Here is a 12,748-nt window from a genome sequence, read left to right as displayed (position 1 = left end):
GTAGGGCTGGGGGTGTTTTGCTCTGTTGAGGGCCACATTTTATCCAGGGTAATTTGATGATAGGGGTGAAAGGATCTTCCAGTTTCCAGTTTCAACAGTTTCAACAGTTTCTTATTTTCCCAATCTTAGATTTGGTTTCCCACCTTTCTGCAGCAAGATGCTGATTTTTGTGTGAAAAGAAAATTCTTTAGTATTTCTTCTAATATTTTTCTCACTTTTTGTCTTATGTTTTGACTACTGTATAGATTTGTGCAAGCAATTTCTCCTTAATATACGTAATCCATTTTTGACTGTTACATTTAATAGTCGATTCCTTTAATGAGCACTTTTACCTAATACCTGCAGTTTTATAAACTTCTGTTACTTGACCATAAATTTCCTTTTGCAGAGTGAGGGTGGGGATTCCCTTTTTTCTAAAGCTTCATGGGTATATATGAACTTAACAAGACGGGAACTTCATGCCACCAAAACCTCTTTCTCTCTGGCTTTTGGGAATTCACTCATCCGTCCTTCCTCACATTTCCTTTTGCCTGGCTGGAACTGTTGCAATGCCTCCTTGCTTTGCTAGAATGGATAATCTCTTAGAGTAATCAAATGAAACTTTAACACAAGGCATGATAAAAGTCTGACTGCTAGAATGCAGCCCCCGCAAGGCTGCTTATTGCAGAATGTGTCTTATGGGATGATAAAGGTCCCTACCCCCTTAATGTTACAGTTACTAAAGAAGATTAGAAATGAACGCAGAAAAGAGAATGTGAGGAGGTCCCAATACAATGTGATGAATAGGATTAGGATAGTTAGATTTTTGTATTTTTGCAGTTTTGTAGTTTTGTATTTTTGTTGTTGTTGTTGTTGTTTAGTTGTATTTTGTATTGTCTGTTTTATTGGTAAAATCCAATAAATTCTTTATATATAAAAAAGATAAAGGTCCCCACCCCTGCTCTAGAAGACCTCAAACTCTGACTAGGGTGGGGGTTTCTTCTGGCCCTGAATGCGGATCTGCATGTACATGGATGCACAGTGAAAACGCACAGCTCCCATTCCATTTCACCCCATATCCCTCCCAACTGCCCCACTGTAATTCAAACACCACCACTGGATTCATCTGTGTTGTAGGTGACCTATAATTTGTAAGCTACATCGCTTTTTAGTCTGAGCCTTTAAAAAAAATATTCTGTATACAAAATTGAGGGACCGTTATGGTCAAGTTATGAATGCAACCTGCATCAGAAGCAGGTGCATGATGGGCTGATACTGAATAAATGAACAAACAAGGCCTGCAGAGCATTATTATTATTATTATTATTATTATTATTATTATTATTATTAATGTATAAAGCCCTTCATTTGTAGATCTCAGGGCATTCCACAGCATAAGCATACAAGATAAGGCTAGCTCCCCTTACAGCATGTCCTTGGGGAATCTTCCATCTCCCATTCTGTGGACAGGACTAAGCCAGCATAGATGTCACTGAGACAAGAGTGTGAACGTGCTGGGAATGTGGGCTTGGCTGACTGGCAGTGCTCTTGAGGGTTTCATACAGCTCTTGTACTCTTAGCTTTTCCTGTCATGTAATCTGTAAGGTAAAGGTAAAGGGACCCCTGACCATTAGGTCCAGTCGTGTCCGACTCTGGGGTTGCGGCGCTCATCTCACGTTACTGGCCAAGAGAGCCGGCATACAGCTTCCGGGTCATGTGGCCAGCATGACTAAGCCGCTTCTGGCGAACTAGAGCAGCACACAGAAACGTCGTTTACCTTCCCGTCAGAGCGATACCTATTTATCTACTTGCACTTTGGTGTGCTTTCAAACTGCTAGGTTGTCAGGAGCAGGGACCGAGCAACAGGAGCTCACCCCATCGCGGGAATTCGAACTGCCAACCTTCTGATCGGCAAGCCCTAGGCTCTGTGGTTTAACCCACGGCACCACCCGTATCCCCATGTAATCTGTAGAGAGGTCCTAATGCTGAACGTTTATGTTTTTCTCTCACAGGACATGCGAGAGTTTTTTAACTTAACAGAATATACTGAAATGGAGATCGAACTTTCTCACATAAGCCTGGTCACAACTGAAACAACGTTCTTGTTCTTTGGAAACATTGTTGGGTCCCTTGTGGTTGGCTGGTTGGTGGAGAGATTTGGCAGGTATAAAGATAAACATGTGACAGGTAATCTACATTGCAGGGGGTTGGACTAGATGACTCCGGGGTCCCTTCAAACTCTGCAATTCTATGATTCTATGATAGTCATGGTGATGGTGTTGCTGCGGACCTACATGCCCCCCCCCAGTAACATCATTCCCCCTGCCTAGGACATTCAACCACATGTAATGGGAAATGCAGGAGGGAAATTCAGTGATGTCAGATCACCTTCACCTATTACTAGCCATTTCAGAGAGAGATGTGGCAGGGAAAGAAAGAGTATGATCTAATGATCCTATTTGATGACCATTAGTCAGGTAATGAATCTTTGTTTTAAGAAGGTGGTTTTAAATAATGATGTATCTGGCGTAAAACCTAATATGAGTGTGCAGATTTTCTAGTATGCCACTGGGGAAGGGCCATGTCAGTTGTAGAGCATATATTTCCATGCAGAGTATTTCATGCTCTTTCATCCCTATCCTCCAAGTAAGAGAATTTACCTAGCATGGCAGCAAATATCAAATTTCTAGCCCATACACACACACACACACACACACACACACACACACACACACACACATACTTTGAGCAATGTCTCCTGAAATCTGTAGGTGGAAAGAAAGAAAGAAAAAGGTTCCTGGGCAATTTTACCAGGCTTGGGAGTGGGAACTTCAATGCCTTGGGTACTTTTTGTCTCTTCTCAAAACTAGCAAAACCAAAAGAAATCACCCCCCCCCCCCAAAAAAAAACATTATTGACCGTATTACAATTCCATAGTTTTTCTCAATTGTCTGATCTTTTGATTGTACCTTACATTCATTGGTATGGCTCCCCCCCATCCCCTTTTACTGTCTTTACAGGAAAGGTGCATTAGTGATAACTAACTTTTTATGCATTACCTCTTCTGTGATATTGCTTTTTTCACGTAAGTTAAGATTCTATGGATGCATCCTCTTCACCTTCTTCTATAGTGGAATGTGTTCAGGTGAGTCAGGGTCCTGGATTCAGCACCTTGCTTTTTTTGTTTGTTTTAAGAAAAAGAAGCCCAGTTGCAAGACGGTTGAGAAGGCGGTTGCGCTCTCAGCCGCAGTGCCACCTTCCCCCTGGCAGTGATGATGATGATGATGATGATTTATTCTTTCTACCCCACCCATCTGGCTGGGTTTCCCCAGCCACTCTGGGCGGCTTCCAACAGAAGGTTAAAAATACATTAAGACATCAGTCATTAAAAACTTCCCTAAACAGGGCTGCCTTCAGATGTCTTCTAAATGTCATATACAGTGGTACCTCGACTTACGAATTACTCAACATACGAATTTTTTGACTTATGAATGGACATCTGTTGGCGGTTTTAGATGGGGTTTACTCAACTTACGAATTTTAGATGCGGTTTACTTGACTTACGAATTTTTCGTTTCCAATGCATTCCTATGGGAAAATCGCTTTTTCCGACTTACAAATTTTTTGACCTACGAATGTGCATTCGGAACGGATTAAGTTCGTAAGTAGAGGTACCACTGTAGTTGTTTATTAAGGGGTGATAAGATGAACTCAGACAACGATCTGGTTTAAAAATGGCCACAACTTTATTGGCTACAGATGTAAGTGGAACTTTGGCTCAGGCATTGGGCGTACTGTATATCCGTTCCAGCCTCCTGCAGGAATGTTGAAACCATTTTAGGGTTTTGACAACCAGTCCAATGAGACAGGACTCCAGCCACAATCTGATGTCCACAATCTTTAGTCTTTGGTCTTCTTCTTCCTTTGGCTCTTCTGCCAACTGAGCTGAGAGTGTTCAGTGGAGCTGGCTTAAATGCACCACCAGTGAGCCGGGCATGAAAGCAGACAATGCCTGGCCAACCAGCAAAGCACTGACCAACAATAAGGGCCTCTGATCAGACCATTTGAACAGAAGGTTTTGGCGGGCAATCATGCCCAGATCAACTAGCCAAAGGAATCCCCAGATAGTTGGACTGTTTCTAACAACCCAGTACAGCTGGTGTGCTAACCTGGAACAGGATCCAGACATGGGGGGGATGGACAACTCGAGACATGGCCCAAGCTGTTAGTGCAATTTCACCCCTCTAGGTTACACCAACAACCTTGAATTGAAAAAGATATTCACAGAAGACCAAGAAAGAATAATAAATGAAATGAAATGAATATCCTGCAAAGAAACTTTTGTGTGCAGAAATGAGTTTGATGTTTTGTTTTGTTTTGTTTAACATAAAATATTTGCCATCCCAAGGATGTGGCAATTTGCATGCAAATTATTCTACACCATGGGAAACAGTGTAGTTGGATTACATCATCATATTTATGCTGTCAAGTGCTCTGCTTTTGGCAAGGAGCATGGGGAAGAAATTTTCAAAATTGAGAGGCAGCGGCCGAGAACACCTTTCTGTGTTCATGCGGGGCTCAATTTTGCTTAGTGCTACGAGTGGGCAAAATCTTCATATCTATGGTGTCAAATGCCATCTGAACTTGCAGTTTGTCCCACTGGCCATACATACAAGTTGTGAAGGACAGAATTGCATTTTGCAGAAGCCCACAGGGGACATCATAGGAATCTACCTATGTGACTCACTGTGCCATGCAGACATGCCTATGCATTCCTGCACATCACATCACGTGTATATTGTGAATTATCCTTTGAAATCATACACTTGTTTATACATTTCTGCACATTATGCCACACACTCATTGTGAATTGTGCTTTAATTTATCATCGAACCAGGAATAATCTTCTGTGTTGTCCCTCTGTATCTTCTTGAGATTTCCCCTAAAAGCCTGAGGGGAGGCATAACCATGATGCACCATCTGTTTTCTTCTCTCGGTTATCTGTTGTTTGAGATACTTGCTCTTCAGCAACTTCTTGGGGCTGAACAAGGTAATTCAAAAGAATTAATATTTCGGCTTAAAGCATATCAAATTTTCCAGCACAGTTTCCCCCCCCCCCCTGCATTATCATCACACTATCTCCTTGCATAGGTCTCCCAATTCTGGCAAGCTTTCCTGTAATCATGCCAATACTTCAGAGCATTGTGCTGCCCTACCTTCCTGAAAGTCCTAGGTATCTTTTCATCCAGAGGAAGGATGTAGCGAGTGCAAGAGAAGGTAAAACATTCTGAATTGTACAGCTTTTATTGATCTTCTTAATATAGAGTTATCAACAACCATTTTGTAGCAAAGCAGATACACATGAGGTGGAATTCAATACTTCTCAGAACAGATCCAAGGAAGTAAATAAACATGACTAACCTAGGTACATTGACTTCAATAGGTTTACTCTGAATAGGACTTAAACTACAACCCATTGCCATGAATCACATGGAGATGTTGTGGCAGGATTGGTCACAGGGAGATGAGGAATGGGATTGGCTCTCTGTGTCTGTTGCTGGGAAGCAGTTTGCTTGGAGACATTTGTACTCCACTAGTGTTGGCCATCCTCGCAGAGGAGGGACAGATTGCTCCAGGAACCAGAGATACACATAACTTGAGTTGGACAATGAACTGGCCATACAGATTCAGGCCCAGTGTCCAAGGACACACTGTCAGATGCACTGCAACAAACAGACTCAGCCTACTTGTTGAAGTGCCCTCTTGTTTGCCCACCACTTGGAACAAGAACTATTCAAATGACTGTGCCCACCCAGTTCTTCAAAATGAGAGCCAAGGGGACCTGGCAGGCATTCAGACAATGTCTTAGCTTATGCCTAGCCATGTACTTAAATTAATTTTTATTCAATGATATATATATATATATATATATATATATATATATATATATATATTACAAAACAGATAAAGAGGGAAATGTATATCTATTGCCTCCAATTTCAATTCATAGTCTTTTTCACAGTTCATTTAAATATAGTGAGAAACACTTTTTTCATAGACATCTTGCATTTGGGGAAAAGGGAGGGGGAGAGAGATGTGTTATTGTTCTTTTGTTCTATTGCTTATTATTGATTTAGTAGGTTTGTGTCAGCATCATGTGGGTAGGTCCTTTGCTTATGTATTTTGTTTTATTGTTAATGTGAGAGATTATGAGGTCCCGAGCTTGGTTGGCTGCATTCAGTTGACTGCAGTGTGGCTTGTTTGTTGAGGGAGGAGGGTAGGTTGTTGGGTCAGGTTAGCCATGGTGATTTGTATGCTGTTGGGAAAATTTCCTCCTTTGAAGTCTAATCCTTTCTGTCGATATTCACACCCAGCACTGAAGACGCTGAGAGAAAGGGATGATGTGGAGGATGAGATTCAAGATCTGAAGCTGGAGGACATCACTGAGAAGGAAGAAAAGAATATGAATCCTCTAAAACTGCTGATGACCCCAAGCCTACGACGAGAAGTCTTCCCCATAGTTGCCTTGATTGGTGGAGAACACCTCAATGCCCTCAATGCGGTAAGGAAAGCAAGATCCCAAGATGTTAGGAGGATGAGCCCGGTAAACTGAGGGTGCATTTCAAACCAAGTTCAGAGGCACCAATTATCACTCTTTGTCTCGAGGAATACCCTAGATCTTTTCACTAAGGGACCCGTTTTGTTCTCCGGATTCTATTCCAGGGGCTGGGACTATCCAACACCCCTGCTGGGAGGTCTGTGGCCCAGCCAGTGTTGTTGGACTCCAGTTCCCATCATATCCAGCCAGCATGGCTAATGATTAGGAATCACTCACTCACTCACTCACTCACTCATTTTATTTGTTAAATCCATGCTCAAGACAGCTTACAACTTATAAAATAATACATAACAACAAATATAACAGAAACAGTCATCAGCAATAATGGGTGGAATAATGGGTGGATTTGTCCAAAAAAACATCTGGGCATCTCTTCCATCATGAATGGTCATGTTCTCTTGGAAACATGGGTGTCAATAAAAAAAATGGTAGGGGGGCAAGTAAGCCCTGCCCCATCTAAATGATAAATTGTGCTCAGCATTTCCCTGTATCTGTGTGAAGGCATTGACTGTCCCAAGGTCACCCAGTGAGCTTCATGGCCAAGTGGGGATTTTAACCCTTGTCTCCCAGGTCCTAGTCTAACCACTCTAACACACTGGATCTCAAGGAACCTGGAAGTGGTTTATCTTCTAGACTAAGAGCAGCTGACATCCAAGGCTCAGTCCAAAAAGAGAGAGAGAAAGAACATTGCAGAATCAGAACATTGAGTTCAACTTCCTGTTTCTCACATTAGCCCACAGTGGAGTCTTCAATTTCTAATCACCTTAGGTGACCACCAGTTGCTTCTTCCAGTCACTCAAGGCTTTTCATTGTGTTGGTCTGATTTCAGGCATACTATTACTCAGAAAGAATCTACCTGGCTATGGGAGTAGAAACATATAACATCCAGCTGACTGTTATAGGTGGAATTGCTTTTCATTGCTGTGCAACCGCATTTACGGTAAGCCCCCCCCCCCAGTTTTTTATTCTCTTGCTTTCTAATTCTTGAAAATCAGTCTTCTTAAAACGACCGGTCTTTGCTGTGAACGTTTACATCCCTTTCATGGCTATTTATGGTGCAACAGCTCCCTCCGCCCTCAATAAATCATGGGTATTGTAGGTCTATGAAGGTTCCCTCATTCTTCTTTGTAAGAGAACTCCATAGATTTAAATGCAGTTCATGGAAACTGTAAATTGACTGAAGCAGGTTATTAAAAAAAAATCCCTTTTCAAATTTGTTTTGATATGTTTGATGCTATTATTTTTTTTCCTCACTTGAGATAGAAAAGAAAACTCACATCACTCTATCATAGAACTACAGTTCCCAAGATCCTTTGAGAAAGCTGAAGGGAACAATCCTGTGCACAAGAAGCTGGTGTATAGCAAGCCAGTGTACATTAACATGGTGTCAAGGTACATGAGATCCAGTCTTAGGGTTGCTATGCTCTGCTTAACCATGGCAGAGGGGAAACTGCAATGCACTCTATGTGGGGCTACCTTTGAAGGTGACCCAGAGACTACAACTAATACAGAATGCAGCAGCTAGACTGGTTACTGAGAGTGGCCACTGGGACCATATAACACAGGTTCTAAAGAATCTTCATTGGCACAATTCAAAAAGTTGGTGCTGACCTTTAAAGCCCTAAATGGCCTCAGCCCAGTATACCTGAAGGAGCATCTCCTCCCTCATCGTTCAGTCCAGTCATTGAGATCCTCTTCCAAGGGTTGTTCCCTGGCTCCCTCACTGTGAGAAGTGAGGTTACAGGGAACCAGGCAGAGGGCCTTCTCAGTAAAGTCACCCTCCCTGTGGAACGCCCTCCCTTCAGATGTCAAGGAAATAAACAACTATTTGACTTTTAGAAGACATCTGAAGGCAGCCCTGTATTGGGAAGTTTTCATTCTTTGATGTTTTAGTATGTTCTAGTATGTGCTGTGAGCTGCCCAGAGTGGCTGGGGAAACTCAGCCAGATTGTAAATAAAATGGTTGTTGTTGTTGTTGTTGTTGTTGTTGTTAAACAAGCCTTTAAAATAGCACTCTACGCCACATTGCCAGGTCACGTGACTGAGTTGAATGGGCTTAAGTCACCACTCTCTGGTCCCATTCCTGTCACACACCCCAGAATAGCCCCTTTTTTGGAACTTACACTGACCCCAGTTCTGCCAACCTGTATCTTTGGCTGAGCTGGGGTTGGGTAATTGAAGACAGGGGATCCACTGCATCCTAAGCTGCTCATCCTGGCAAACCTCATGAGCCTGTGATGCAGTTGTTACCTAATGACTGCTAGCTAAATATCTCTGTACACCTCTACCATGTTTCCCTAAATGAATCTTCTGCCCCAATGTTCAACTCTTTCCAAACAGGGGTGTTACTTCATAAGAATCATAGAGTTGGAAGGGATCCTGAGGATCATCTAGTCCAACCTCCTGAAATGCAGAAACATGCAGTTGTCCCATATGGGGATCAAACCTGCAACCTTGCTGTTATCAGCACTGAGCTATTTGACCTTATAATCATGGCTGGGCTCTTCTGCACCTTTTCCAATGCTGTGATGTTGTTGTTGTGAAGATTTTGTCTAACGGCATTATTACTTCAGGAGTTGTATCTTCAGTCTCCTTCCTGTTGATCCCTTACAGAGAATTCACTTTTTCCCCCCACAGCTGCCATGTGTTGGGGACAACATTTTCATTGAGCTGCCCACTATGTAGTGGGGAGATTTTAGTGGGGACAATTGCCCCAATATGCATGGTTTATGCTTTCTTATACTGACACACTCAAAGAAATCCAAAAGTGTCATTAGCAGGGAGAGAAGCCAAGCTGTTATTTCTTCAGCATGACTTGTTCGTATATATGCTTTTAATTTTATCTTTAATAGTGCTTTCTGTCAGCTGTACAGGTAAAGGCATAAGCTAACCAGCTTGTAGCTAAGAGGATCTTTCTCTTTCTCTTTATATTCTTTAGATCTATCTCACTGATTCTAAGGGGCACAGGTTGCTGCTTCTCATTGGCTTTGGGATGTGTATCATTTCCTGTGTTCTGTTAACCCTGAGCCTGGAACTGCAGGTTTGTGATTGGTGGCATTTAGAACTGAGAAGGTCTAAGAGGGCTGCCCTTTTCCTCTGTTCCTTCCTCTGTAACGGCTCCAAAGCAATGGGCAAGTAGGCAGTAGGTGGGACAGAACATTCATTTTCTTGAAATATTTTCCATTTTCTGATGTTCCCTGTGAAAGTCAGGTGGGCTCTCCACTCCAAGGCAAGAGATCTCAAAGAGATCTTCACTCTGTGGGCCAGCAGTTCTATGGAATAAGAGATGGTAATCGCTTAAGAGAAAACTTTATGAAGATACAGCATAGGTTGTATCTGACACCCAACAGACAAGCAAAAATGTCAAAATCAATAAAAGGTAACTGCTGGAAGTGTAAAACAACAGAAGGAACCTTCTGGCACATGTGGTGGACATGTAGCATAACTAAAAATTATTGGGAAATGATTTAAAGAATCTTTTGTTAAAAACCAAGAAGCACTACTGCTGGGGTTAATAACAACAGAAGTTTCCAATAAAGAAATAAAGTTGTTTCTGTATGCCACAACGGCTGCCCGCATATTATTAGCACAAAAATGGAAAAATGATGAAGTGCCAATGAAAGACGTCTTGCATATTAAACTGCTAGAATATGTGGAGTTAGCAGGGATGACCACTGGGATAAGAAACCAAAACGATGAAAGATATAAAGAAGACTGGATACCATTTACAGAATATATGGGAAAGTATTATAAGTAAACACGTTACCTAGCAGGATGGTAAAATTTTCAGCAGAGTAAGAAATAATTAAAGAATATAAAAGTGGTTGCGATAGACGGGGTGAACTAAGGAAACACGAGGAAAAGAGGAGTTAAAAGGAACCATGGAAAGAGAGGATAGGAAGTCAATGAATGTTTTCTGATTTTTTTGTCAATTATTTAAAATCTTTGAAAGGAAATATTTTTCTTTCTTGTATGATTTTTGTTTATGGTTTGTTGATGTTGAATGTTATCAGAAAAGCAAATAAATACTGTAAAAAAATTTTTTAAAAGAGGTGGGAGTTGCAAATATGGGAAATATGGGATGTATTAAGAGTTCCTATTCTCCAGATGTTGGATTCCAATTTGCATCAGCCTCAACACAACATGGTTAATGATTAGGGATGATGTGAATTATGATCCGGCAACATCTGGAGGATGCCACATTGATTTCCCCTGTGCTAGATAAAGGACACCTGACATTAGGGGTTCATCCACATTTGAGCCTGATTTCATGTGGAATCCATGCTTCCTCTCTTTGAATCCATGTTTCCCACACAGACATGCACACTTGCAGTTGGAATCGAAGAAAAAAATCCACTTGTTCTTTATCACTATAAGCTACAGCATATTTACAGAATATACAGACTGTGCGGTAGAGCTCTTCACTCACACATCTTATCTCCAGCAGAGATGAAATCACACACTCTCAAACCACGAGGCTCAGAGTCAGGAAAAGGAGGATCAAAGACACAGTTCCCTCCCCCTTCTCTCTGACCACCAGGTCATACGATTATCCCAAAGGGAGGGGTGAAATGCTAACACACCCCACTGGAAAAAAGGAAGGTGATGTGTCCTTTGCCTTGAGTGGAGTTGTATTTTTTTGATTTTTATTTTTATTTGGGTTATCCTTGGATTTGCGAAATCTGAATTTACAGGGAGGAACCTGCAGGATAGGAGCTGTTTGAGAGGGACTACATGTGGGAAATGCTGCCTAAATATGAACACATGAAATCCAGGTGTAAATGACCCCCCAGAATGTAATGGAAATGCTACCCTACTTTCTTCAACAGGCCTCCTACCCACATATGGTGTATTTCAGCACAGTTGTTGACCACTTGTTCATCTTTGGAGAAGGCTTAGGAACAGGTAAGTGCTCAGCTGATGTGCTGTGCTCTTTAGATGATGCAAAAGATATGAATACAATAGATACCCCCCCCCCCCGAAAAAAGGTGAAAAGGTGGTATTCAATGCCCCGAATCATTACTCTCTACTTAGGTCCTATTCCAACTGTAATTGTGATGGAGTTGTTTCTTCAGTCATCTCGGTCCTCAGCCCTTGTGATTGCAGGAATAGTGCATTGGTTAACGAGCTATCTTGCAGACTTGACATCCATTTATGTGGAGGTGAGTGATTTTGAATGTCAGTTTGATAAAGAGTGCACCGTTTCAGTCATTAAACTAAGCTCAACCCCTTCCCACACCATTATTGTCCCCCTCCAAACCCGCAAGTGACGCCATGTCCTCAGAGTGATTTTGATTTATCTGCCATTATTACTTCCCCTTCCTCAACCCAGTCAGTGTGTTTTGTTAAAGCTGAATGTTAATTTTTTTCAGAAATATACAGTATACATTTGTCAGCTGGGTTCAGTGTAGTGATGGGGAAACTTTGCCCTTCCAGATGTTGCTGCCTTCTAAATTCTAACATCTCTGCATAATGGCCATCCTTGCTAGGGCTTATGGGAGTTGGAACCCTACAACTTCTAGGTGGCCACAGCTTCTACATTTAGTCAGTAGGCTTGGGGTTCAAATGCCCAGTTGGTCATGAAGCCCATGACCAACCCATGTCTTTGGACAAATCACACTTGCTCTCAGGTGATAACCCACATCTGGTTGACAGAGCACATGGTTTGCATGCAGAAGGTCCCAGAATGAACTCCTGACACCTCCACGGAAACCCTCAAAAGACCTCTGTCTGAGAAGCTGTAGAGCTTCTGCCAGGCAGCGTAGACAATAGCAAGTTAGATGGACAAGTAGTCTGTCTCTGTAGAAGGCAGTGTCACGTGTTCGTAACTGTGATTGGTTTTGTCTCGGCACAAGGAAGAGAGACACCAGCCATTATTCCTTACAACAGAGGAATGGTGGCAGCAACAGCTGTAGCACGCACAGCTTGGAGACCGGATCTGCCCCCCACCACCATGCCACCTCTACACTGACCTCTTGGCGGAAAGGAGGTGCTGCTGGTTTCCTGATGTAGATCTTTATTTCACCAACACCCTGTTCCTGATATAGATCTCACCCCTTCTTCCCCAGTGGGATGTGCATGCTGTTCTGTGGTTTGCCTCAGGTGCCGAAATGTCATGGGCCAGCTCTGGTAATAAGTGTAGGGGTCACT

The 12,748-nt window shown here is 42.3% G+C and overlaps 1 long non-coding RNA gene across 1 annotated transcript; it reads left to right on the top strand.

Annotated features, from left to right (window-relative positions):
* The first annotated feature begins 2,084 nt into the window (after positions 1-2,084).
* Positions 2,085-5,025, top strand: LOC117049404. Its single transcript, XR_004426990.1, has 3 exons — positions 2,085-2,143; positions 3,000-3,124; positions 4,877-5,025. It is a non-coding gene; the product is annotated as an uncharacterized LOC117049404 (long non-coding RNA).
* The last annotated feature ends 7,723 nt before the right edge of the window (positions 5,026-12,748 follow it).

Source organism: Lacerta agilis, chromosome 7 (genome assembly GCF_009819535.1).
Source record: "Lacerta agilis isolate rLacAgi1 chromosome 7, rLacAgi1.pri, whole genome shotgun sequence".
In the NCBI taxonomy this organism is placed as follows: Eukaryota; Metazoa; Chordata; class Lepidosauria; order Squamata; family Lacertidae; genus Lacerta; species Lacerta agilis.
Note: the sequence above shows the minus strand (reverse complement) of the source record. Positions and strands in the feature narration are given on the sequence as shown.